This window comes from Lutra lutra, chromosome 14 (genome assembly GCF_902655055.1).
Source record: "Lutra lutra chromosome 14, mLutLut1.2, whole genome shotgun sequence".
Taxonomy (NCBI): domain Eukaryota; kingdom Metazoa; phylum Chordata; class Mammalia; order Carnivora; family Mustelidae; genus Lutra; species Lutra lutra.
In genome coordinates this window covers 71,035,214-71,062,791 of record NC_062291.1, presented here as the reverse complement: position 1 = coordinate 71,062,791, position 27,578 = coordinate 71,035,214, and the positions used below count along the sequence as shown (strand labels likewise).

Here is a 27,578-nt window from a genome sequence, read left to right as displayed (position 1 = left end):
TTCATGCCAGGTTATTTATCCGGGCCCCTACTGTTGGACAGAAAGTTTGTGTTTAATTTTTTTAATTAAGATTTTAATTCTAACTCCAACATAGTTACCATAGAGTGTTATGTTCGTTTCAGGTATACAGTTTGTGTCTGATTTTTGACTGCAGTTAAATTTTATATGATCTTCTTTATTCAGGTCAAATATCCCAAATTGGAATTTCTCAGTCAAAAATGTATATATTCTAAGACTTGGATGCATATGGAAAAACTGCTATCAATTAACTTTCCTATCAGCAGTGTATGTCTGTTGATTAAACAAACTCTCACCAACACCGAATCTCACTAGTATCTTCTTCTGGTTTTGACCATATCAACGTGTAAGCACATTATGGATACACAGAGTACTGGGGCACCCGGGTGGCTCAGTTGGTTAAATGGCTGCTCTCGGCTTAGGTCATGGTCTCATGGTCCTGGGCTTGCAACCCTCGTTGGGCGGGGGGGGGGAGGGGGAGTCCCTGCTCAGTGGGGAGTCTGTTTCTACCTCTCCTTCTCCCTCTGCCCCTTCCTCCGCTTGTGCTCTCTCTGTCTCTCAAATAAGTAAATAAAATCTTTTTAAAAATATAAGAATACAAAGATTACTCATACTAATTATGACTAATATTAATTTGCATGTTTAAAGGCCCAACAGTGTGCTGGGTCTGAGGATACAAGGAGGGACCCACACAGTCACCTTGGCCTCAGAGTTTCTCAGAGAAAGACTATCTGTAAATGTAAAGAATCTAAAATTATCTAGAGTGGGGGTGTAAGTTTTAAGAAGTTTGTGTGGGAGGGGGAGAGGGGATGCAGAGCATGTAATAAGACATTGTTTCTAGAATCCTTGCTTTGGCATTATGACCAGTTCAATGACATACCCATCAAGGATGCTCCTATATTGAGCTAAATGGGAAGCAGCTTGCTAAGGAATTACATAATCTCACAATATCTTTACAACATCCTTCTCAGAGGGGTGTTGTCATGTCATTTTGAAATTGAGGAAATTAGGGCATAGATGTAACTGACTTACTCAGGGCCACATACATCTGGTAACCATCTGAGTCAAAAAGGTCCCTGGAACTCTAACTATGGTTAGAGCATGGGAGTCTAGACTCATATGATTTGCCAGTTTGACACTGAGCTGTCCTAGCAGAGGAGAAAGAGAATCTGTAGCTTGGTGAAGAACCAGTTTTGAGGAGTTTGGTTTGGAGAAAAGCCAATCCCTCTAATCCACAGGTTTGGAAACAGCCCTATGAGGTAGGCAAGACCTAAGACTCAGTAATCCCATGGCAGGGAGGGGAGCTTGCTACTGAAGGAACATAACCAGAGGATGGATAGTCATTAGGCTATCCTTTCCCCCCTCTCACCTTAGACTGTCTCAAAGTTTCTTAAGCCTTAGTGTGCATAGGGATACACGAGGGCCTGTTAAATGCAGATTCCCAGGGTCAACCCAAGACATCTGGTTCAGAGGGTCTGCAGTGGGGCCCTTGAACCTATCCATCTGATCATCAGAAGACACTGATGTAGGTGGTCCTTAGGTCAAGCCCTGAGAGCCATAGCAAGTCTACTAATCCTGAGGTGACTGGGATACGCCAGCTCCTTCCCTGCCAGTGGGATACGGAAGAAAGCCCATGGTAGGAGGAAACTGAATCTTTTCTACTGGTGAGCAATTGCCCAGCTGGTGGCTGGGCTATCTCACCTGGGGATAGCGATGGCTTTCCAAGGGGCCTGCTATCTTATATTACTTCATGTGAAGTTATAGTTCATATGTAAACGATTACCTATGTAATACTTCATATGTAATTAATCAACAGAGAACTTTCTCCAGCTTGGCCCTGAGCTGTATAGAGGGAGAGTGAGTGTTGATCTGTCAATAACGTCTCCCTGGGGGCCCTAGGACTAGGTGAGGGGTAGGGATGGTAGTGGCTGTGAGTAAGCCCCCTCCCAGACTTCAGACTGCTCAATCTAGGAGTATTTCCTGTAAGATGGATTCAGCAGGTGATAATCATCATCCTTGTGATGATATCAACATCATCAGTCATCACTATCATCATCATTACCACCACAGTCATCTAATGTGTATGAAATAGTTCTTTGCCCAGCCACTGTGTCAGGCACTGGATTGCTTTCAATACTCACCATGTCACTTGGGTGAAGGTCCCTTTATAGTTTTACCCCCATTTTAGGGATCAGGAAATGAAGGCATAGAGAGGGGAAGTAACATGTCGCAGGTCACAGAATTTGTGGTGGAGTTAGAATTCCAGCCCAGGCCATCTGCTTACATTTGAGTGGTTCTCTTGATTTTTCCCTTACTAGTGAGGAGAGATTTGGGTTTTAGGAGGATGGGGGGCGGGGCTGTGACATTCCCAGGACCATGAAGTTTGTCAGTGGTGTCACTTGGATCCATTACCAGGGTTTTGCTGACTCCTTACCCCAGCCTCTTTCTTCAAGATTGCAGCTTCTAGATGTGTTAGGACAGACTCTGAAAAGGGAAGGTTTTGATTAACCAATGGCATTGACCAGAAAGCAAGCTGTGGTTCTCAGGGAACTCTGCACTACCTTTTAAGCTCCAGCCATGCGTGGTCAGGAAGCTGAGCACCTGAGTTCGGCAGTGATACAGGTGTTAGATGCCATCCCTGGCTCCCAGGATAGGAGCTGAAGCTTCATTCAGGACTGGGCTCTGTTTGGGGATGGAAGGTCATGCTGTCTACCCAACACTAGTTCTGACACTCTTCACCAGTATGCTGGTGACGTGGCTTGAGGCTGCCAACCTCACTGTGGCCTTTCAGGCCCCCTGGAACATCTCCCGTTCATTCAGTGTGCAAAGGCTGGGTGTAGCCCTCTAGACTACCATGGACAAGATCAACTCAGAGACAGTGGACCTCAGAAACTTCAGCTGGAAACTCACTTACACCAACTCAACTTGCAGCATTAGGGAGTCTGTTGCTATTCTCACCAATCAGGTCCAGAGACAACAGATTTCTGCCCTGTTTGGACCAGCACATCCAGTAGCAACTGAGGTAGAGGATATCCTTCTAAAAACTTTGGCTGTTTGTCATTAGAAGGGATGGTTTTAAAGGTGATGGGATACACTTGAATGATCTCGTGGCAGGGATGACATTATTATAGATAATAACTCTGTAGGATTTGGGTACCATTTCTTTGATATGTAATTAGACCATGTAATTAGAATGGTTAACATCCTCTTGAAAGAAAGCCTGTCAAATCAATACTCATTAGGCAGAGGTTCACTAACAAACTTGTCGATTGTTCGGACATGGTGCTGTTGTGTATAGACTCGTACCATTCCCTCAAATGTTGTCAGCCACACGGCTCAGGAAAATTAAGTAGAAAAATGAATGTTCCGTTTCAAGCAGAAAAACATCATTCGTTTGTGTAGGTTTCCCTTTCGTGGGTGTAATAAACTATCCAGTGACGTTAACGGTAAATGGGAAAGAGTGAAGTTTGACAGATTACAACAAGCCGGGACAAGCAAAGAAGACAAACAGATGACTTGTTTCTGTTTAGTAAATGGGATTAGCTTTGTGGAAGTCTTTGGTATCTTGCACGCAGAGAGGTGTGGATGCAAAGGCAGACTAGGAAGGAGCATCTTCGCCCTTACGCTCAAAAATACTGCAGAACTGTCATTAGTGGCTGGTGTCAGATGAAGTTCACGTTTGAACTTGGATCTTGGTCTCTTCCGAAATTTTTCTTTTGATACATTTCCAGCTGTCCAGAGCTTGCCCATTCTTCAAAGTCAAGTTCAAATGCCCTGGAATTTTTGTTCACTTCTCCACTCTCACCCTTCATACCCCTAATTCCCCAATCAGAAGGAACTTCTTAACCCCTATAAGTCTATATCTTATAAATATTGAAAGGTATATTCAACTCTGAAACTGTTTGTTTATGTCTTAGTTCCTCTAATAATTGATCATAAGCCCCTTTAAGAGCAAGGTCTCCAAAGTTGGTTGTAAATAATGGGCTCCTGATGAAAAGTATTGAGAAGTGAATGAGGAACAAATCAGTCAATAAATGCTTCTTGTGGTTACTCTTGTCCTTTGAGGTATTGCATCCTCAAGATGATCCAAGACACTATCATCAATATTCCAAAAGAGAGGGTCCAGTATGACCCATAGACTTACGGAAGCCAAAGATTATACAGATACCTTATCATGGGGTTTGAGTGTAGCATAAACTGAATTATGGAAAGACATCCTTTTGGTTCCTTTCAAGGTTATTGGCTTGCTGGGCTCAGAGTGGAATATCCCTGTGTTCGACCTTGTTAAACTGCAAAACTGGAGGATAACTTCTTATATGACACCTGTGTGACACTCATGCCACCCAGGAACAAAATTGGTGATGTGTTCTAGAGAAGGCTCTGGTATCTGGGCTGGAAACATATTTGAATGTTGGAGGTCACTCTGGGACTTCCTCCTGGGATGGAGTGGATGAACTGTGGAAGGTTGTAGAGAATGGACTCAAATCCCAGTTCACCGTCACTGTCAGTGTGAATTATACCAACAATGACTGAGCCTTCCTTCAAAAGACTCTTAGAGGCTGTCACTGGCTACCAGAAGTAAGTAGGAAAGAGTCTTCTGTTGCTTATGTTTAGAGAGACAAATGAGCAAAGCAGATTGTTTGAGAAAAACAACAACTCAGAACTCTTCATCTTTCTATGAATGTAAGAAGCAGAAAGAAACAGGGTGTAAAATTAATGAAGTATAAAAGCATCACCAACAACAAAGTCATTTTTTTTAATCTAAAGTGAAATGTGGATGTTTATAGTGTTATGAGGCACAGAGAAGGTTCTGGAAGCCTCTTCCAGGTGGGCTGGCTCCTTCGTTTGGGTTAATGTTTAGAGCATGGGCTCTGGAGATAGACAGCCCGGGATTTGAAACCAGCCTCTGACACTTTCTAGCAGTGTGCTCTTGAGCAAGTGCATTAACTTCTCTGTGCCTCAGGTACCTTCCCTGTGGAATGGAGACAGTCATCCTATCCACCTCACAGAATGGTGAGGATTAACTGAAGTCATGCCTGTAGAGCGCTGAACAACGCTCGGCACAACGGGTCGGCGTAAGAGAGCAATCACTCTTACTGGGATACTTAAGAGGCTCTCCTTTCTAGCATGAATCAGTAATGACTCCTTTCTATTCTTCAAATAAATTAAGCCCTTTACGGTCTTCGTAGCCTTGGGATTGGGGACTTGCTGATCCCTTGGTCTGGAGTGCTACCTGCCATTCCACAAGCCCCGCGCCCAGCACTCTTCCTGTGGGGAGCTCCCTCTTAGCCTTCCAGACTCAGCCCAGAGCCCACCTTGTCCGAGGGGCCTTTTCTGACTGCCTGATGGGGAGAAGCACCTCCCCACCCTCCAACACACCATAGTATCAGAGCATCCTTCCCCCTCACTAACTAGAATCTTACATGCTGTCTTTAATGTGTTTGCGTGTACGTTGTGTGACTGTCGGCTTCCCGAGGGCACGGGTCTTCTCTCTGGCCAGCTGCTGTATCCTGTGCTTAGTGCCATGCCTGACACACAATTGGGACCCCAATAAGCAGGCTCTCATTTACCACATTCAGAAAACAAGTCACTGCTTCATTTGGGTGTCCTCAAAATGCATGGTGATGTGTTTGCAGGGGAGAAAAGCATGATGGCCTCTTCCTCCTCCCCACCCCCCACCCAGACTCAGGTCTGAACGCTCCTGATTCTGAGTCATCAGCGAACCCCTCCTAACCGCCCAGTGGCTGATGAGCCACAAGCCAGACCTGTTGCTCTGAGTGAGTTAAATGAAGAAACTGAGCACAAAAGCAGAAAACCAATTTTGCTGGCTCACACTTCGAGAGAGACCCACGGCGAGGATTTGGGGGTGCAGGGCCAAAGCTACCTGTCTGGGGGCTGTGGACGTGTCTCAGGAAGTGTCCACGCTGGGGATAGGTTAAGGCATCCCTGTTTCCTCAAGCATGCTCAAGGAAAGAGAAAGTTCACATCTCATTTGCTCACTGGGAGCGGCTTTAGGCCACACTTTTTAAAAAGCACGCGCGCGCACGTGTGTCTGTGTGTGCACAAGCATGTGTGATGGACTGATTTGGTTTTCTCTTCTTAGTTATCATCCTAACCTGAAGCTCAGAGGATGCAAAACTTATTCTGCTGGCTGCAGAGAACCTGGGAACCAGCGCAGGAGAATCTGTCTCCATTATTGTGCGGCAGTCAGAGGTGGGTGCTGGTAAGCCCTCGGGGACCCCCACAGTAAGAAGTAACAAGTCGGGGTGCCTGAGTCAGTGGAGTGCATGTCAGTGGAGAGCATGACTCTTAGTTTTGGCTCAGGTCATGACTTGGGGTCATGGGATGGAGCACCACACAGGGCTCTGTGCTCAGTGGGGAGTCTGCCTGAGACTCTCTCTCTCTCCCTCTGCCCCTCTCCCGCTCACCTTCTCTGTTGCTCACTCACTCTCTCTCTCAAATAATTAAATAAAATCTTAAAAAAAAAAAAAGAAAGAAAGAACGAGTAAGGAACCCTTGCTGTGTGTCAGGTGTATTAGCTCACTGAGGACTCATTACCACCCTTTGAGCCAGGTAACCCATGTCCTTGTTTTATGATTGGGACACTGAAATGGAGCAGAAAGAATTTACCCAGAGTTCTTCTGCACCATGGGTGAGAGGTCCCTGTTGGAACCCCAGCAAAGGCCTGGAGAGACCAGCATACTGGTCCCATACTGGTCTTAGGTGGTTTGGTTTATGTGGTGATGATCGGGACGGCTAACGCACACCACGTTCCCTCCTCTAAGTTCCTATATGTGCATGTACTATGTGTCCTGTTGTGCTCGGTACCCCGAGAGCCCCGTGAGGCAGATATGCCAGCCCTGATTTGCACCATCGTGGCTCTCATTTCCGACAGGCTTGGAAGGTAGATGTTATTAGGGTTCCAGACAAAGAACTGGGGGCTCAGATAACTGAAATACCTCACCCAAGAGCTCGGAGCTTCCTAGGGGCATAGCTGCTGCTCCAGACTGGGTCTTTTGGACCCTGGGACTGAGCCCTTTGCCTCAGGAGCTCTGCCTTATGGAGTGTCGACTGGGTACCAGACCCCACCATGAGCACCTGATATATGGAAACCCATTTCAGCTCACACCACCCCACGGGGAGACACTTTTTATTGTCCTCATTTTAAAGATGAGGAAACTGAGTCCCTGAGGGCTGAAATGACTTGCCCGAGGCCACATGACTAGGAGCAGGGAGAGCTGGTATTCAAACCCGAGCAGGCTGGCCCCAGCGTCATCCCACTCGCAGGCTTCTAAAAAACACCAAGTACATTTAGCTATGGACACGCTGTATGATTTTTTTTTTTAAACAGCAGTTTTACCCTTCTTAAAGTGAACTTGGTTTGTTTTACTTTATTTATTTTTTTAAGATTTATATATTTATTTGGGAGAGAGAGAACACGAGTGAGGAGAGGAGCAGCAAGAGAGAATCTTTAAGCAGATTCCCCATTGAGCGGGGCTTCATCCCACGACCCATGAGATCGTGACCTGAGCCGCAACCAAGAGTCTGATGCTTAACACGAACTGAGCCACCCAGGTGCGCCATAAAGTAAGCTTGTTTTCTATAATCGTGAGCTGAAATAGAGCAAGAGGAAGTAAAGGAAAATGTATAACAATGGTCTGGAGTTTTTACCTTTTTATCAAGAAGTATTTCTCTGGATTTCTCTGGACAGCAATTGGAATTCTAAGCAAATGCCAGACTTCCCAGAACACCCCCCTGCCTCCCTGTGTTACTGCTGGCCACTCCTTTCTCTTCACTTGTATCACTTCTGCCTGCGGCCACGTGAAGAGAGGCTGGGACAGGTCCTAGTACTGGCAGGGAAGCCCTCAGCCCCCTTGTTGCTTTCCCCCCAAGCCTCCCTGATCACTTTCCCACTGAATTGCAGTGGCAGAAGCTTATAGAAATAAAAATATACCATACAACGTCCATGCAATTGAACTCACCCAGCTTTAAAAAAAAGAAGAGCATAAATTCATTCTGTAAAATATCCCCAAAATAGGTGTAGGTGTGGGGAAAATATCCAGGTGCAGAGCAGCATTTTAGTGTGATACTATTTATGTAAAATGTACATGCATGCACACCCACACTCCTCTGTACAGGCCTAGAATGGTTGGATACCTCTCGGAACAGACAGGAGGGGGCCGTAGGGAAATCGGGAAAGGCCGTCTGTACCTCATGTATGCATACATAGAGCAAGTGGACATTAATTTCATAATAGTAATAACACAGATAATAACGATCCTAGCAAACCACGGAAGCCACGAGCAGAAAATTGAGCATCAACAGTCCTCAATTTTTCAAGTTTTTGCCACCCATTGCTAGAAGGTAAACTTTCTGCATCATAGCTGCTTGACACCCCAGGTAAGCCTTTATTTATTATTCTTTTTTGGCTTCCCTCTCACTGCTTCTGGGCTGGCTCGAGAATATGGACCTGGTGGTGGTGGGCGGGCGGTGGGGGGGCGGGGGGCAGGCTTTCCAGAGTCATTGTGTTTCCGAGGATTATGATGAAGAGTTTCAAATTTGACATCATCTTTAGGCACTTCCATCGAACGGGGCTATTTCCTACAAATGGCGACATTGATTTCATTGTGTTTTAAGACAGCTTTTGGAAGGAAGTATTGACAAATAAGAAGGTGACACACTTCCCCCGCGGTCTACGAGTCAGTGTTTCTTATAGCCCCGGACTCCTATGGAGAAGGTCCCGGAGATGAAGGCTTCTGGAAACAAGTCTACTTCCAGCACGGGCCCCGCCCCCTTCTCAGAGGATGTTTGTCTTTGGCTCTGATGGTCTCCCTCTATTTCCCCTCACAGTCCTAACACACACACACACACACACACACACACACACACACATGCATATGCAACACAAGCACGCACTTTCTCATCTTCCAGAGCCTACAATAAATAATAGTCTGATGACGTCTTGTGAAATCTGCACCCCAGCATCGCAAGGAAGGACAGAGGATGCTAGGTGAAATGTCAGTGACCTTTGGAGTTAGAGATCTGGGTTCCCATCCCAGTTCTGTTATTTACTAACTGTGGGCCTTAGGGGGAGTTGTTTAACCTCCATGTACGTCTGTTTCTTTACCTGAAAAATGAGACTCCTGCAAACATCTGCCTCTGAGCTGTGGTTTTGAGTATCTAGTAATCCAGTGCACGGAAGTAGCGGAAGAGATAGCAGTGAGCTCGGACCACGCCAGTTCCCTTTTGCCAGTTCCCTCGCTTGGCAGGAGGCCAGAATCAGGCCCCAGAATGGAGGGATCAGAGATGTGGCACTAGGACAGGTCAAGGCCAGCAGATGGTCTGGCACAGGGGGAAGATAGGAGAGAAACCAGCAGCCAGTGGTGATCCCAGGTGATCCAGGTGATCCCAGGTGATCCCAGCCAGTGGTGACTGTAGGGGATGATGGGACACAGTGGTTCCCATAGAGAATTCTTTCTTTTAAGGTTTTATTTATTTACTTGACACAGAGAGAGAGCACAGGCAGGGGGAGCAGAAGGCAGAGGGAGAAGCAGGCTCCCCACTGAGCAAGGAGCCCAATGTGGGATTCGATCCCAGGACTCTGAGATCATGACCTGAGCCAAAGGCCGATGATTAACCAACTGAGCCACCCAGGCACCCCTCCCACAGAGAATTTTTTACGGAGACACCATTGCCAGAGCTGGAAGTACTCCCAGCATGGGACAGAGCTGACCTGGAACATATTGACAGGTCACTGATGACAAGGGTTCCATTACGACCAAGGTGACCTATTGTGGGTCCTTCTACCAGAAGGTCATTACCTTCTACCAGAAGGTAATCGGGTACTGGGAAAGACAGTTCTCTGCATTTACATGGTGCTACAGGAAGGGACCTGGAAGGGAAGAGTGGTCTGGGGGTCCTGCTATTAGCCCGGGTTGAGATCCAGCTTCTGGAATCCACCACACAGGTTGTCTGGAGCTCTCTGAACTCATAAAGATCAACTTTAGGCCTTTAAAAAAATCTTGACCTTGACGCTGGGTGTGGCTTAGCCACTTCTAGTTCCAGTTGAGATCATAGCAACCTTATCCCCCCACCCCACCTGCCCCCGGCACCAAGTGCACCTCCAGTGGGACCTGGGCCTCCTCTCATGCAGCCAGGCAGGTCCCACTGGCCTGTGACCTCAGGGAGAGGCCCTGGCCTAGGGGTGATGGGACAGAGTGCCCCCTGTGGTGTTGAGTCCCCAGCCAGCCAAACTTACTCCCAGGCACCCTGATTCCCAAACTGAGAGCTTTGTGGATACCAAGACCTGGCTGCTGTCCTGGGTTCCTGAGCCCAGGAATCCCTAGAAAAATCCATTTTTTCTCTCAGCTCTTAATCAATGAGAAAACTCAAAGGAAACTTAAAATTGAATTGAATTTCTACTTGTCCCCACCATCACCACCCCTAATCCAGATTTGATTTGTCACTTTTTCTCTCCCTACTCTCATGGAATTTTAATGTGCCAAAGTAATTTGGCCCAGGAAATGCAATAACCGTGGCAAAATAGATCCTCAGCGTGGTAGGAATGGTCATTCTCCACATGGGGGGAGATGTTTTGGTCTGTGAAACGGCAAGGTGCTCTGTAACAAGATTTGTCTCTATTAGACCTGGGAGAAAACGCCAGCAGCACCAAAGGGTTGGGATATTGTTTTTAAATCAAAAGCTTAAGTCACCTCTTTTACCCAACAGAAAGATATTGCCCTTTCATGAATTAGATTACCTGCAGGTGAATTTGAAGAATCTAGGTGAGGTGTGGAAATCAGACAGGGCACCCAGTGTTTCAATTAAGAGACCAAGGTCAGCCTGTTGCAAATTTATTTTAAAGACACTCATGTTTAAGTTGTTGCTCCTATGCCTAAGTTAGAGACAGAATAAATCAAGTGGGCCCTGACTTTAAAAAAAATTTTTTTAAGACCCATGAGGAATTTCTCCATGCTTCATTGGCCCCGTGGCTCCCTCCCTGAACACAGACCCCGCTGCGGATTTTATAATGAGCCTGTGAACCCACACCTGCTTCTACAGGTCAGTGCAGGTTATCAGAGAAGGTGGCAGGTAGGGATTCTCCACGGGAGGGTGTCTCAATGGCAGTGGCATTATTGACATTTTGGGCAGGCTGCTTTTTGTGTGGGGACGTGTCCTGTGCACTGTACAATGCTTAGCAGTGGCCCGGCCTTCACCCCATACACGCCAGCAGCACACTCTGGTTGCAGCAAACCCCCCACATCTCCAACATCGCCTGCCTCCCCTGTAGAGAACCTCGGCTCTAGAGAAACCTGGCTCTAGAGGGATGTGAGTCTCAGGGACTTTGTTTCTAAGGTGTTAGAGAGAGTCTGAACAAGGGAGTGTGGTCCTGTGGTTCGGAGACCAGCCCTGAAGTTAGACGGATCGTAGGTAAGAACGACTCTAAGGAGAAAACACAGTAAAGGTTCAGTAGAAGTGGTAGTTATCACCATTGTCTACAATGGAAGTTTCCATACAAAGGTGGGAGGGGAGAGTAGTTGCCACGGGAACCGAAGGGGAGATCAGAAAAGAATCCTTGGAAGAGGCAAGTCTCAGTGGACCCAGCATATCCTAGCGGGGGCCCCTGCCTTTGAGGCATCTGCTTGGCAGGACCAGCCAGGACCCCGGATGTGCTCAGTGTGGTTCTCCAGCAGACTGTAGTAATGACAGGTCTCTGCCCCCGACGTGGGACTGCTGTGATCCTCACAATGACCCTCCTGATTACTGTCTTGAGAATTGTGATCATAGATCTGTTTTAAGGATGCGGAGTGGAAAATTGCAAAAACAAAATAAAGACATTTGGTGGCAGATCAAGTATGATGATGTCACCATTCTAGCAGAACAAGGTGAGGCCACACCTGACCATTTCCATATCCATTTCCTGCTCACTGCTAGTGATTTGTGGAAGGGACCTCATCTAGAAGTTTCTGAAAGCTGAGGGCAACTTTTTTTATAAAGTGGGTGCTTAACAGAGTCTTGAGCTACGCATTTTGCTTCTGGGTCCCCCACTTCTTCCTTGATGAATATCTTTGGGAGATATCATTTCCAGGACTCAGTTTCTCAATACTTAAGAATGATCAGATGGTCTTGAAGGTTCCCTTCAGTCCTATTACCCTGTGGGCATAAAAACCCACACATCCTGTTCAAACATTAAAGCTGTCTCCTGGGCAGCCTACAGATATTTTCAAAACCACATTAACTCCTTTGATCTACTGATGATGAAGACAGGATTCATTTGCTCAACACACACACACACGAGACAGGGACTGAAGGTCAGACATAGTGCGGGGTATGGCGACACGCGACAGATTATGTCTTCTGAGAGAGGCAAGCACTCTGAGAGGCGTCTGTCTACATGGTGAGATGAAAGCCCTACAAATGGGGGTAAAGGTTTCAGCATCGTGAAGGCTTCAGAAAGGAGGTGATATTTGGGAAGAGTGCTTTGCTAGTGGTGAGCAGGAGAAAAGTAACACAGGGTTACCCAGGTGTGGGGTACTCAAGGCTGGGAGGTTTGGCACACATTTAGTAAACATAACATTATTTGATAAGTATATAACATTTACATAATTTCAAAAAATACTACTCTGACCATCTCTTATGACTTAGCATATTTTCGCTTGGAATTCTGAAGTGTCTTTTCTTTCCTTTTTTCTTTTTCTCTTTGTTATTCATATTCACCAGTGCAAGCTTTGCAAGTGTATACTAATCACTCGAGCACATATTGCCCTATGGAAAATGTTAGTGAGAAATGATCTTTAGAGTAGAAAGGTAGACTTGGGTTTCTGTAGTTTAAGAAGAGCGCCTTGTTGGAGGGAGGAGTCAAGATGGCGGAGAAGTAGCAGGCTGAGACTACTTCGGGTAGCGGGAGATCAGCTAAATAGCTTATCTAAAGATTGCAAACACCTACAAATCCAACGGGAGATTGAAGAGAAGAAGAACAGCAATTCTAGAAACAGAAAATCAACCACTTTCTGCAAGGTAGGACTGGCGGAGAAGTGAATCCAAAGCGACGGGAAGACAGACCGCGGGGGGAGGGGCCGGCTCCCGGCGAGCGGCGGAGCAACGGAGCAAAATCAGGACTTTTAAAAGTCTGTTCCGCTGAGGGACATCGCTCCAGAGGCTTAACCGGGGTGAAGCCCAGGCGGGGTCAGCGCGGCCTCAGGTCCCGCAGGGTCACAGAAGGATCGGGGGGGGCTGAGTGTCCCAGAGCTTACCGGTATTAGAACGGGGAAGCCGGCTGCAGAGACAGAGCCAAGGAGTGACTCTCAGCTCGGGGTTGCCTTGAACCGGTCGCGGGCTCAGTCAGCTCGGGAGTCATTGGGCGCTGTTCTCTGAGGGCGCACTGAGGAGTGGGGCCCGGGGCTCTCGGCTCCTCCGGGCCGGAGACCGGGAGGCCGCCATCTTCATTCCCGTTCTCCGGACTCTACGGAAAGCGCTCAGGGAACAAAAGCTCCCGAAAGCGAACCCGAGCGGATGACTCAGCGCGGCCCCGGGTAAGGGCGGTGCAACTCCGCCTGGGGCAAAGACGCTTGAGAATCACTACAACGGGCCCCTCCCCCAGAAGATCAACGGGAAACCCAGCCAGGACCAAGTTCACCTACCAAGGAGAGCGGCGGAATTCCAGAGGAGAAGAAAGCAAAGCACGGAACTCATGGCTTTCTCCCCATGATTTTTTAGCCTTGCAGTTAATTTAATTTTTTTTTCTTTTTCAATTTTTTATTTTTTTTCTTTTTCTCTTCTTCTGCTAAATTTTTTTTAACTTTTACCGTTTTCTTTTTTAACGTTTTTTAAATAGTTTAATATATATATATTTTTTCCTCTTTTTATATTTTTTCTTTATCAGCTTTCTTTTTTTTAATAGTTTTTTTTTTTTTTCTTTCTGAACACCTTTTTATCCCCTTTCTCCCCCCTCACGATTTGGGATCTCTTCTGATTTGGCTAAAGCATATTTTCCTGGGGTTGTTGCCACCCTTTTAGTATTTTACTTGCTCCTTCATATACTCTTATCTGGACAAAATGACAAGGCGGAAAAATTCACCACAAAAAAAAAGAACAAGAGGCAGTACCAAAGGCTAAGGACCTAATCAATACAGACATTGGTAATATGTCATATCTAGAGTTCAGAATGACGATTCTCAAGGTTCTAGCCGGGCTTGAAAAAGGCATGGAAGATATTAAAGCAACCCTCTCGGGAGATATAAAAGCCCTTACTGGAGAAATAAAAGAACTAAAATCTAACCAAGTTGAAATCAAAAAAGCTATTAATGAGGTGCAATCAAAAATGGAGGCTCTCACTGCTAGGATAAATGAGGCAGAAGAAAGAATTAGCGATATAGAAGACCAAATGACAGAGAATAAAGAAGCTGAGCAAAAGAGGGACAAACAGCTACTGGACCACAAGGGGAGAATTCGAGAGATAAGTTACACCATAAGACGAAACAACATTAGAATAATTGGGATTCCAGAAGAAGAGGAAACAGAGAGGGAAGCAGAAGGTATATTGGAGAGAATTATTGGAGAGAATTTCCCCAATATGGCAAAGGGAACAAGCATCAAAATTCAGGAGGTTCAGAGAACCCCCCTCAAAATCAATAAGAATAGGTCCACACCCCGTCACCTAATAGTAAAATTGACAAGTCTTAGTGACAAAGAAAAGATCCTGAAAGCAGCCCGGGAAAAGAAGTCTGTAACGTACAATGGTAAAAATATTCGATTGGCAGCAGACTTATCCACAGAGACCTGGCAGGCCAGAAAGAGCTGGCATGATATATTCAGAGTACTAAACGAGAAAAACATGCAGCCAAGAATACTATATCCAGCTAGGCTATCATTGAAAATAGATGGAGAGATTAAAAGCTTCCAGGACAAACAAAAACTGAAAGAATTTGCAAATACCAAACCAGCTCTACAGGAAATATTGAAAGGGGTCCTCTAAGCAAAGAGAGACCCTAAAAGTAGTAGATCAGAAAGAAAGAGAGACAATATACAATAACAGTCACCTTACAGGCAATACAATGGCACTAAATTCATATCTCTTAATACTTGCCCTGAATGTTAATGGGCTAAATGCCCCAATCAAAAGACACAGGGAATTAGAATGGATAAAAAAACAAAACCCATCTATATGTTGCCTACAAGAAACTCATCTTAAACCCGAAGACACCTCCAGATTTAAAGTGAGGGGGTGGAAAAGAATTTACCATGCTAAAGGACATCAGAAGAAAGCAGGAGTGGCAATCCTTATATCAGATCAATTAGATTTTAAGCCAAAGACTATAATAAGAGATGAGGAAGGACACTATATCATACTCAAAGGAACTGTCCAACAAGAAGATCTAACAATTTTAAATATCTATGCCCCTAACGTGGGAGCAGCCAACTATATAAACCAATTAATAACAAAATCAAAGAAACACATCGACAAGAATACAATAATAGTAGGGGATTTTAACACTCCCCTCACTGAAATGGACAGATCATCCAAGCAAAAGATCAACAAGGAAATCAAGGCCTTAAATGACACACTGGACCAGATGGACATCACAGATATATTCAGTACATTTCATCCCAAAGCAACAGAATACACATTCTTCTCTAGTGCACATGGAACATTCTCCAGAATAGATCACATTCTTGGTCCTAAATCAAGTCTCAACCGGTATCAAAAGATTGGGATCATTCCCTGCATATTTTCAGACCACAATGCTCTGAAGCTAGAACTCAATCACAAGAGGAAATTTGGAAAGAACCCAAATACATCGAGACTAAACAGCATCCTTCTAAAGAATGAATGGGTCAACCAGGAAATTAAAGAAGAATTGAAAAAATTCATGGAAACAAATGATAATGAAAACACAACAGTTCAGAATCTGGGGACACAACAAAGGCAGTCCTGAGAGGAAAGTATATAGCGGTACAAGCCTTTCTCAAGAAACAAGAAAGGTCTCAGGTACACAACCTAACCCTACACCTAAAGGAGCTGGAGAAAGAACAAGAAAGAAACCCTAAACCCAGCAGGAGAAGAGAAATCATAAAGATTAGAGCAGAAATCAATGAAATAGAAACCAAAAAAACAATAGAACAAATCAACGAAACGAGGAGCTGGTTCTTTGAAAGAATTAATAAGATCGATAAACCCCTGGCCAGACTTATCAAAAAGAAAAGAGAAAGGACCCAAATAAATAAAATCATGAATGAAAGAGGAGAGATCACAACGAACACCAAAGAAATACAGACAATTATAAGAACATACTATGAGCAACTCTACGCCAACAAATTTGACAATCTGGAAGAAATGGATGCATTCCTAGAGACATATAAACTACCACAACTGAACCAGGAAGAAATAGAAAGCCTGAACAGACCCATAACCAGTAAGGAGATTGAAACAGTCATCAAAAATCTCCAAACAAACAAAAGCCCAGGGCCAGAGGGCTTCCCGGGGGAATTCTACCAAACATTTAAAGAAGAACTAATTCCTATTCTCCTGAAACTGTTCCAAAAAGTAGAAATAGAAGGAAAACTTCCAAACTCATTTTATGAGGCCAGCATCACCTTGATCCCAAAACCAGACAAGGATCCCAACAAAAAAGAGAACTACAGACCAATATCCTTGATGAACACAGATGCAAAAATTCTCGCCAAAATACTAGCCAATAGGATTCAACAGTACATTAAAAGGATTATTCACCACGACCAAGTGGGATTTATTCCAGGGCTGCAAGGCTGGTTCAACATCCGCAAATCAATCAATGTGATACAACACATTAATAAAAGAAAGAACAAGAACCATATAATACTCTCCATAGATGCTGAAAAAGCATTTGACAAAGTACAGCATCCCTTCCTGATCAAAACTCTTCAAAGTGTAGGGATAGATGGCACATACCTCAATATTATCAAAGCCATCTATGAAAAACCCACCGCAAATATCATTCTCAATGGAGAAAAACTGAAAGCTTTTCCGCTAAGGTCAGGAACACGGCAGGGATGTCCGTTATCAACACTGCTATTCAACATAGTACTAGAAGTCCTAGTCTCAGCAATCAGACAACAAAAGGAAATTAAAGGCATCCGAATCGGCAAAGAAGAAGTCAAACTATCACTCTTTGCAGATGATATGATACTCTATGTGGAAAACCCAAATACTCCACTCCAAAACTGCTAGAACTTGTACAGGAATTCAGTAAAGTGTCAGGATATAAAATCAATGCACAGAAATCAGTTGCATTTCTCTACACCAACAACAAGACAGAAGAAAGAGAAATTAAGGAGTCCATCCCATTTACAATTGCACCCAAAACTATAAGATACCTAGGAATAAACCTAACCAAAGAGACTAAGAATCTATACACAGAAAACTATAAAGTACTCATGAAAGAAATTGAGGAAGACACAAAGAAATGGAAAAATGTTCCATGCTCCTGGATTGGAAGAATAAATATTGTGAAAATGTCTATGCTACCTAAAGCAATCTACACATTTAATGCAATTCCTATCAACGTACCATCCATTTTTTTCAAAGAAATGGAACAAATAATCCTAAAATTTATATGGAACCAGAAAAGACCTCAAATAGCCAAAGGAATATTGAAAAAGAAAGCCAAAGTTGGTGGCATCACAATTCCGGACTTCAAGCTCTATTACAAAGCTGTCATCATCAAGACAGCATGGTACTGGCACAAAAACAGACACATAGATCAATGGAACAGAATAGAGAGCCCAGAAACGGACCCTCAACTCTATGGTCAACTCATCTTCGACAAAGCAGGAAAGAATGTCCAATGGAAAAAAGACAGCCTCTTCAATAAATGATGTTGGGAAAATTGGAAAGCCACATGCAGAAAAATGAAATTGGATCATTTCCTTACACCACACACGAAAATAGACTCAAAATGGATGAAGGATCTCAATGTGAGAAAGGAATCCATCAAAATCCTCGAGGAGAACACAGGCAGCAACCTCTTCGACCTCAGCCGCAGCAACATCTTCCTAGGAACATCACCAAAGGCAAGGGAAGCAAGGGCAAAAATGAACTTTTGGGATTTTATCAAGATCAAAAGCTTTTGCACAGCAAAGGAAACAGTGAACAAAACCAAAAGACAACTGACAGAATGGGAGAAGATATTTGCAAATGACATATCAGATAAAGGGCTAGTGTCCAAAATCTATGAAGAACTTAGCAAACTCAACACCCAAAGAACAAATAATCCAATCAAGAAATGGGCAGAGGACATGAACAGACATTTCTGCAAAGAAGACATCCAGATGGCCAACAGACACATGAAAAAGTGCTCCACATCACTCGGCATCAGGGAAATACAAATCAAAACCACCATGAGATATCACCTCACACCAGTCAGAATGGCTAAAATTAACAAGTCAGGAAAGGACAGATGCTGGCGAGGATGCGGAGAAAGGGGAACCCTCCTACACTGTTGGTGGGAATGCAAGTTGGTGCAACCACTCTGGAAAACAGCATGGAGGTTCCTCAAAATGTTGAAAATAGAACTACCCTATGACCCAGCAATTGCACTGCTGGGTATTTACCCTAAAGATACAAACGTAGTGATCTGAAGGGGCACGTGCACCCGAATGTTTATAGCAGCAATGTCTACAATAGCCAAACTATGGAAAGAACCTAGATGTCCATCTACAGACGAATGGATAAAGAAGATGTGGTATATATACACAATGGAATACTATGCAGCCATCAAAAGAAATGAAATCTTGCCATTTGCGATGACGTGGATGGAACTAGAGGGTATCATGCTTAGCAAAATAAGTCAATCGGAGAAAGACAACTATCATATGATCTCCCTGATATGAGGGAGAGGAGATGCAACATGGGGGGTTGAGGGGGTAGGAGAAGAGTAAATGAAACAAGATGGGATTGGGAGGGAGACAAACCATAAGTGACTCTTAATCTCACAAAACAAACTGAGGGTTGATGGGGGGAGGGGGTTGGGAGAGGGGGGTGGGGTTATGGATATTGGGGAGGGTATGTGCTATGGTGAGTGCTGTGAAGTGTGTAAACCTGGCTATTCGCAGACCTGTACCCCTGGGGATAAAAATATATGTTTATAAAGCTGTAAAAAAAAAAAAAAAAAAGAAAAAGAAAGGATGAATACCCAAGTTTTGTAGCAACATGGACGGGACTGGAAGAGATTATGCTGAGTGAAATAAGTCAAGCAGAGAGAGTCAATTATCATATGGTTTCACTTATTTGTGGAGCATAACAAATAGCATGGAGGACAAGGGGAGATGGAGAGGAGAAGGGAGTTGAGGGAAATTGGAAGGGGAGGTGAACCATGAGAGACTATGGACTCTGAAAAACGATCTGAGAATTTTGAAGGGGTGGGGGGTGGGAGGTTGGGGGCACCAGGTGGTGGGTATTGTAGAGGGCACAGATTGCATGGAGCACTGGGTGTGGTGCAAAAATAATGAATACTGTTATGCTGAAAAAAATAAAAAAAAATTTAAAAAAAATTAAAAATAGAAAAAAAAAAAAAAAAGAAGAAGAGCGCCTTGTTCCTGGGAGGAGGGAGAAGAAAGGGGGTCAATTTTACCTTCATCTCAACTTATTAGAAATCTGCAAGTGCAATGAATTTTAAAAGATCAGTGAGTTTAGAATTTCAGATAGTACTTGCCCAGGGGCACATGCTACTCAAGGTAGTAAGAGAATACAAGAATCTATGTACTGGAACAGATGTATGACTCTTAAAAGGTTTAAAGCAAAAGAAAAGTTTCTTGAACCTTGTTGCTTATTAAGAAACAAATGACACTGAAAGTAGACAAAGTATACAGTTTGTTCTAACAGACATTTAGGTTGGCTGTAAAGATGAGGAATACATTATGGGTCAAAATCAGACATCAGACATGTTATGTATATGTTATTCCTGTTATATTGGCTTTATTTTCAAAACTGTCCTTTGTGGTAGTCATTTCTTCTTATTGGTATCCTTACATACACTAGTCATTCAATAAGTGAGTTAGGACTTTCCCAAAAAAGCTGACTTGGAGGTACCAAAGTCAAGGAGGCTCCAACATGGGAAGACCAGATCGGGACTCATTAGCAAGTCATTTTTAAAATGTCCCTGGGGATTCTGGGGCTTGCTGGTCTGGTCAGGGGGTGAACGATAGAGGGAGGGTGATGGTGTGATGTAGAAGAGTCCTGAGCCTCCTTCTTCCCTCTTCAACCAAAGCAGCTCTGCTCTGTCCCACCTGGTGTCTGCATTAGGGTTCCAGGTAAGAGTCTCCCTGAAAAACAGGGTTCCTCCGTGTTAAACACATTCTCCAGGTGTTGGGGAGGCACTGGGAGTATGACATAGAGAGGTCATGTGCTTAGATGCTCATTTAGAAAGAGGATTCTGGCCTCAGGTGACACAGGTGACACATCTCGATAAATGCCAGAGCCAGTATTTGGGCAGCACTGGCTTGAGCCCAGCGCCCGAGCCACGGCACTGTCTGGTGGTGGTGTGGACACGAGAGGGACATGTCACAGAGAAGCACTCACACTTTGGGTCAGAGGATCAGGATCCGAGCCCTGACTCTCCTATTTATTAACTGTGTGACCTTGGCACTCATTTTCCTCACCTCTAAAATGCACCATCTCTTCAGGACTTGGTCATGGTGCTGAGAACAATGGAATTGTTCCTGTCTTACAACCATCCCAGAGAGGCACAGCTGTGTCGAGATGTGACAACAGCCATTCGTCTGGTGTGATGATTTCTGGGGATGTCAGTTCTTTTTTCAAGAGCCAGCAGGGGGATGAGCTCCTTTATGCTCCGGTAGGACTTTGCCAGGTACTCCTGAGGGCACAGTGGCTGCCTGTAGGTCAGAGCATGTGTCTCTGTCCCATTCTCTGCATGTCCTTTCTGTCAGGCAGGATATTGGGAATAGGGGGACACTCCAGGGAAAAGCCAGGGTAGTCCCGTTGCTCTAGACTGGTGCTTCTCAACCTTGAACTTCTAAAGGAGCCATAATGGTCTGGGGTGTGGGAGAGAGGCTGACAAAGACAGGCAGGGGTTCTGCGGCAGGCTTCAGCAACTGCCAGTCCTTATACCACAGCAACACCATTATCCATCTGATTCCACAGCTTGGAAGTACCAAGGATGCAGTAATCCAAGCTCTAGGATATCAGTGTCCAATAAGGTAGCCATTCGCCACAGCAGGCTAAATAAATTTAAATTAGCTAAAATTATATAAAATTTAAAGTTAGTTTCCCAGCACCTTAATGTTTCATAGTCTTCACTTCTTTAGAAGTTCAAGTCCCCTGGGTGAAAAAAATGTGATTTGTATTTATTTATTGTATTTATTTTCTGTAATGGTATTTATTTGTATTTGTATTTATTCTCTGAATAAACCTTGTATTTATTCTCTGAAATGGAAGGAAGTCCTGGAGAGTAGGGAACAAAAGCTCCAAGCAAGGGGAGACTTGTTCTTTGCCCTAAGCTGGATTTAGCAAAGATTGGAGCCAAAGCTTTCCTTATGCAACTGAACTTATCTTTCTAAATGTTTACTTGGGTTTTCCAACTACAAAAAACAGTCTTGGTTATCATCGCCCATCAAACTTTAAGGACCTTTATTAATACAAATCTGTATTTTTTGAAAGATTTTATTTCTTTACTTGATAGAGACAGAGACACACACACACAGAGAGAGAGAGAGCATGCATGCACAATCGGGAAGTAGCAGAGGGAGAGGGAGAAACAGACATCCTGCTGAACAGGGAGCCCAATGAAGGGCTCAATCCCAGGACCCTGGGAAAATGACTGGAGCCAAAGGCAGATGCTTAACCGACTGAGCCACCCAGGTGCCCCACAAAACTGTATATTATGGTCAAGTAGCCATTTAGAGATGGCAACCAACAATGCATAGCGTATCTGTATTGGTGAAGCCTCCTGAAATGTTTGCCCTCTTCCCCCTCCAGTGCCATCACTGGGGTCCCCACCTCTGTTGCCCGTACGATAGTGTCCAAACTCTTTAACACAGGCTCAAGGTTCTCTACTGCCTAGTCCCAACATACTTTCAGAAAAATTGTTTTCCCTGGCTTAAACCCTGTGCTCATCCAATGGGTCTTGGTGCTTATGCTATGTGTCTTTTACCCTCAGATGATGCCATGCCTGCCGTCCCTACCCTACTCCATCTGGAACCTTCTTGCCCTTCGGGGTTCAGCTTAAGCTTTACCTCTTCCAAGGATCCTCTCCTCTATCCCACAGAGGTCCCTGCCTCCATGGACGCCCCATCACAGTCCTGAGTCTTTTGCAATTAATCCCATACTAAAAGTGGCAGGTCTTGGCTGACATTTAAATCATGCCAAGGCTTACCATCTCTCACATCCAGATGCTCTGTCCTCTTCTACATCGATTTTTCCAGGTGGGCCTATGATTTATGGTGAGTGATAGACTCTCTAAAAGCAAACTCGGTAGATAATGACAGACAAAAGGACAGGCAACTGACTGAAACCTTCATAGGTGCCCAGCTTTGAGTTAATAGTGTTACATATTTCAACTGACTGAACCCCCATAAGAACAGTCTAAGTAAGTTTTATTTTTAGTCTCCATGGTACAGATGAGGAAATGGAAGCTTGGAGAAGCAAAATCCCTTGTTCAAGCTTATGCAAGCAGTAAGGAGTAGAAATGGGCTTGAACTTGGTTTTGGATTCCAGACTTACACTTAAGACCTCAGCTCACTATTCCCCTTAAAGAAAATGGGACATTACTGTATAACAGAAGCAGAGCAGTCTTCGAGTCAGATGTTCAACTTCTGGCTGTACTACCTACAAATGTGTGACCTTGGACAAGTCACTTAACCTCAGTGATCTCATCTGGAAACAGGCTAATCACAACCCTGCCCCCCCAGCAGGACTGTGTTGTCTGTTAAATGAGATCTCGCGTGTTGAGCAACTAGCTGAGTGCCTGCTTGAAGGACAGTGGTGCCCTAGGGCTGATGGGACTGTGAGGAGCTTGTCCGTCTTCCCTTTCATAGATGTTTCTTGCCAGTTTTCCTGCTTCCCTTCCTAGTCTCTTCTGAATGGAGCTTTTTTCCTGGATCATCCTAGATTAAGAACATCCCACTTTTTCTCTGGTTCCAAGGAAACCATGTGGCTGTCTGCGATGTGGGTGACCGAGCAAAAGCCCGGGTCAGGAAACCATCTGTGCTGGAAATCCGGCTGGTGAGGCCCCTGCCCTTGGAAGACAGAAAGTAGTGTTGTTCTCTGGCTCTCTGCTGCCCGCTCCTGGTTCCCATCTGGGAATGCTGCCATCCAAAGGATCAATGACAGGAAGCTGCTTCCCTTTCCTTGGCCCACTATCCCTGTCCCCCACAGCCCAAACATTGGGCTTCAGATCCTTTAGCCTGACCCAGACACCTGAAATCTGGGACCCCTTCTAGCCTTGCTCTTTCTCCTTAATTCTATCTCCTTAATTCACCTCCCTTGAACCTAGTCCTTGGATGGAGTCAGATTCGTGGGGTCTGGTTTCTTGCTCGAGGTCTGTGAGCCAGCATGGCCTCCACACACTGGCATTTATATCCAAGAACATTTGGAAGCAGGGTCTGGTCTGTTTACTGTGATGTGGTTTTAGGTTAGACTTTGATCATTCCTCTGGTTTATTTGTTAGAGGTACACTGCCTGGATAAACCTCCCAGGTCTGCCACTAATAAGCCCTATGATCTTCAATGCAATATTTTACTGTTTAAGCCTCAGTTTCTTTATCTGTAAAATGGGAGCAGTCATAGTTCTCTTCTCACTTTTCTCTATGTGAGAATTAGCTGCAAGTATGCTAAGTGCAGAACGAGTTCCTAGAACAGAAGACATACTGTAATCATCAGCTACTACTGTTATTTTCAGCTATATGAATTAAGCCATGAAAACCTTGTCCCCTTCTATGGTATTTGCACAGAACCACCCAACATCTGCATTGTCATCCAGTATGGCAAGAAAGGGAGTCTTAAGGTAAGCAAACTAGTACAGCTATATCAGCTTTGATTAACAGCAGATAATGAAGAACCTTATCAATGTTTTGCCCTTCATCCTGGAACAGTTCCTCTCCTGTCTAATCCCAAGACATGAATTATCTTGTTGGGCTACCTGCAGGGGCAATGATTAGCAGTGGAATTGCCAATAGTCTGGTTTCCTTTGCTCTGGGTGGAAATTATCTGAGCCTGACATCAGCTCTCAAGACTTTAGAGCCACTTCCCAATTATGTTTCTGGGCTCATCCTACCCATCGTATGTGACCATCGGCTATACGTTAGGAACAAGGAAGTATTTAAAAGACTCCAGACTGGGTGACTTTCTCAACATTGAATCCACTTATATCTCCTGGGAAATTTCCAGTACTGGCTGTAGAGTACTCTGCCTTGGGTGGTAGTAGTTCTGGTCAAAGTCTTCCAGCGTATTAGAATCAAATCCATTCAGCACACGAAGCTCCCTGGGCTTGCAGTGGAGCCGCTGGTGATAATTTGAGTAACTGTTTTTTGAGGATGTTTTGAGAAACTCAGATAATGAGATGGATTGGATATTCAAACTCTCCTTTGCATATGACATTGTCAATGTAAGTATCATATAAAACTTATTTAAAGAACAACTACCAGTGTTTTTGAGTTGTTGAGTTAAACTGAACCCAAGACTTCATAATCTTTGTAACTGATTACAATTTTTTTACATTGATTTTTTATTACAAAATTATACAAAATACAATTTTTATTACTAGAAAAGACTTTGTAATACTTTGTAATCTTTCCTGAAAATTCTGATCTTCTTCAGATCTCAAACAAAATGATTCCACTTCTCATTTTTTAAAAAATTTTATTTAGTTACTTGGCAGAGAGAGAGAGAGAGAGAGAGCACAAACTGGTGGAGTAGTGGGCAGAGGTAGAGGGAAGAAGCAGGCTCCCTCCTGAGTAAGGAGACTGACATAGGGCTCGATCCCAGCACCCTGGGATTATAACCTGAGCCTAAGGCAGTTGCTTAACCAACTGAGCCACCCAGGCGCCCCAAAATGATTCCACTTCTAAAATTCACTGCTTCAATCAGATTTTCCAACCTTTTCTCCCTCCCTGATCTCAGTAATTAGCGAGAACTATTTTACACTAGAGTTGAAGAGTTGAAAGGGATGCTGGGTTTATCCAATCGGGAAGGAGCAAAGTATTTACACTCCAAGCTGCAACTTTTTACCCCAAAGAAAATCTAATTACGAGACCATGAAGCAAGCCAGGGAGAAGGATTCCTAACATCCCTTCCTCTGCCTCGTTTTTTTATTCCTTTCCCCAGAAAACGGCCACAAAGCCGTTAACCTAAGAGGTGGGCTAGATGCAGACCTGGGAAGGTGTACATGTAGGCAGAGTCTTTACTTTGGGCAAAGAGGGCTGTTGTGTCTGCAAAAAAAGATTAAGAGTAACAATAGTAGTAGCAGTAGCTAAAATATATTTAGTGCTTATTTTTGCCTACTTTCTATCACTCTGTATATATCAACTTATTTAATTCTCACAACAAGAGATGAGGTAGATCTGTCATTCTATCCACTTCATAGATGGACAGTGAGTAGAGGGGCCATGTCAGTATGGACCAGCATCCTGAGGCTGTCCACCTCGTCCTGGGCTACAATCCAGCTGCTCTTTGTAATCTCGCTGTGTCTGCTTTCACCATCAGAGGGGACCACACCAATGACATGGGAGTAGGTCTTGGTGAGGAAGTCCCTCAGTCTGACACACGGGCAGCAGGACTGGGCTGTCATCATCCATCAATCAATAGTCCATGCACTCAGCAACCAACAGACTCCTCTGGGCAAAACCTGGCCTGAGTGTTGGGAGGGACACAGGGTGAGACATAAGATCTACCCTCCTGCAGTAGAGGGCTGGTGGCTCTTGAAGTGACTTTCGTAAGCCACTTCCTCTTGCTGGAGGGGAAGCCTCCGTGCTGGATTAAGAGATGAGGTTGGCCTGATCGATACCAAAGAGCTTTCTTTTTTCCCCTAGGATTTAACTGCTCCTAACTTCTGAGAAACTGAGTCTTACTTGTGAAACTTTGGTATCTTAGGCTTTAGTGGGAAACCAGCATATTGTCATTTACCAAGAAAGGCAGACAACAGAAGCCTCCCATACCGGGTTCTCACAGATGACCCTGGGCCACCACTGTTGGTTAGTATTTCAGTAAGACTTCACTGAGCATCTCTTAAGGGTTTGCCTTACTCTGGGCATTTGCATAGGAAGACAAGGACTTGCTTTTATCTCTGAGTGGATTAAAATCTAGCTACAGGGGAAAAAAAAAGTCAGGAAATGCACATGTAAAATTAAGTGGTGGGATGGTTAAAAATTAGGAAGATCTGATACGGCATTTTCTCCCACCCTGGGCTGCTCCTTCCTTCCCTTCACCCACTTTCCCATCCCTCCTCACCATGCCCAGGGAAGCACTTTAGACTCTGGGGATCAGTCTCCTGCTGCTCATATCATCTGTCTATCTATCTAGTCAGCCTCTGGAGAGAAAACTAGTAAGTTCTCCCCAGGTAAGGTAGGGATAACTAACAGATTTAGCTTTTTCTATTGGCATTTGATTTTTTTTTTTTAAGATTTTATTTATTTGACAGAGAGAGATCACAAGTAGACAGAGAGGCAGGCAGAGAGAGAGAGAGAGAGAGAGAGGGAAGCAGGCTCCCTGCTGAGCAGAGAGCCCGATGCGGGACTCGATCCCAGGACCCTGAGATCATGACCTGAGCCGAAGGCAGCGGCTTAACCCACTGAGCCACCCAGGTGCCCCGTGGCATTTGATTTTCAAGAGGAATTAACCCCAAAGTTTCTCTGAAGAAATTCTAGGGCGGGTGAGAACGGCACTCTGAATGGAAAGTCTCCCTGGTTGTCTTCAGTCACCTCAGGTCACTGAGTCTATCCCCCACCTCGCGCCAGGGGAGCTGAAGATCACCTGACGCCTGGCTTTAGAAGGATTGGCGTCTTCTGAAATCGAGTGTGTACATAAGGGGATGGTATAAGGAAGTCAGAGTGAGTTAGGTCAAGGCACATTTAGGCCCTTTAAGGTCCATTTCTCTGCCAGCATTCCTTCAAAGGGGACTAAGAGTAACAATTCACTACAGCTTCTCAAGTCTTCCCCACTGGTGACTTTGACATGAACCCAAGCACTGGCCATGCTCTGCGGGTCAGATTGCGTTTCTGGCCATCCCATATCAATCATAAAAACAGTTCCTCTCTTGATGTCTGTTGGACCAGAACATTCTCTATACCAGGTACCAGAGAGATTCTGAGATGCCACAGACTTTTCAAGTGAACAAATGGATGTTGATTGAGCACCTCATTTGGCTCAGACCCAATTCTGGCATGGAGGGCACAGAGGAATAGGCTCATCGTCCTGTCCCTAAAGAGTTCAATCCAGTGGAGCCAGCCTGGGAAGGAGCTTTGGAGATTATAATATTCTTCTTGAGTGAGGGATGGATCTTCATTTCTTCATAAGAGAAGTCATGATGGATTAAGAGGAGGAAGGCAGTTATCATAGAAATTGTCTTGGGGTTT

At 44.6% G+C, this 27,578-nt stretch overlaps 1 pseudogene; it reads left to right on the top strand.

Annotated features, from left to right (window-relative positions):
- Positions 1-2,710: 2,710 nt before the first annotated feature.
- The window catches only part of LOC125084413 (guanylate cyclase 2G-like), a 45,378-nt pseudogene continuing 20,510 nt past the window's right edge, over positions 2,711-27,578 (top strand).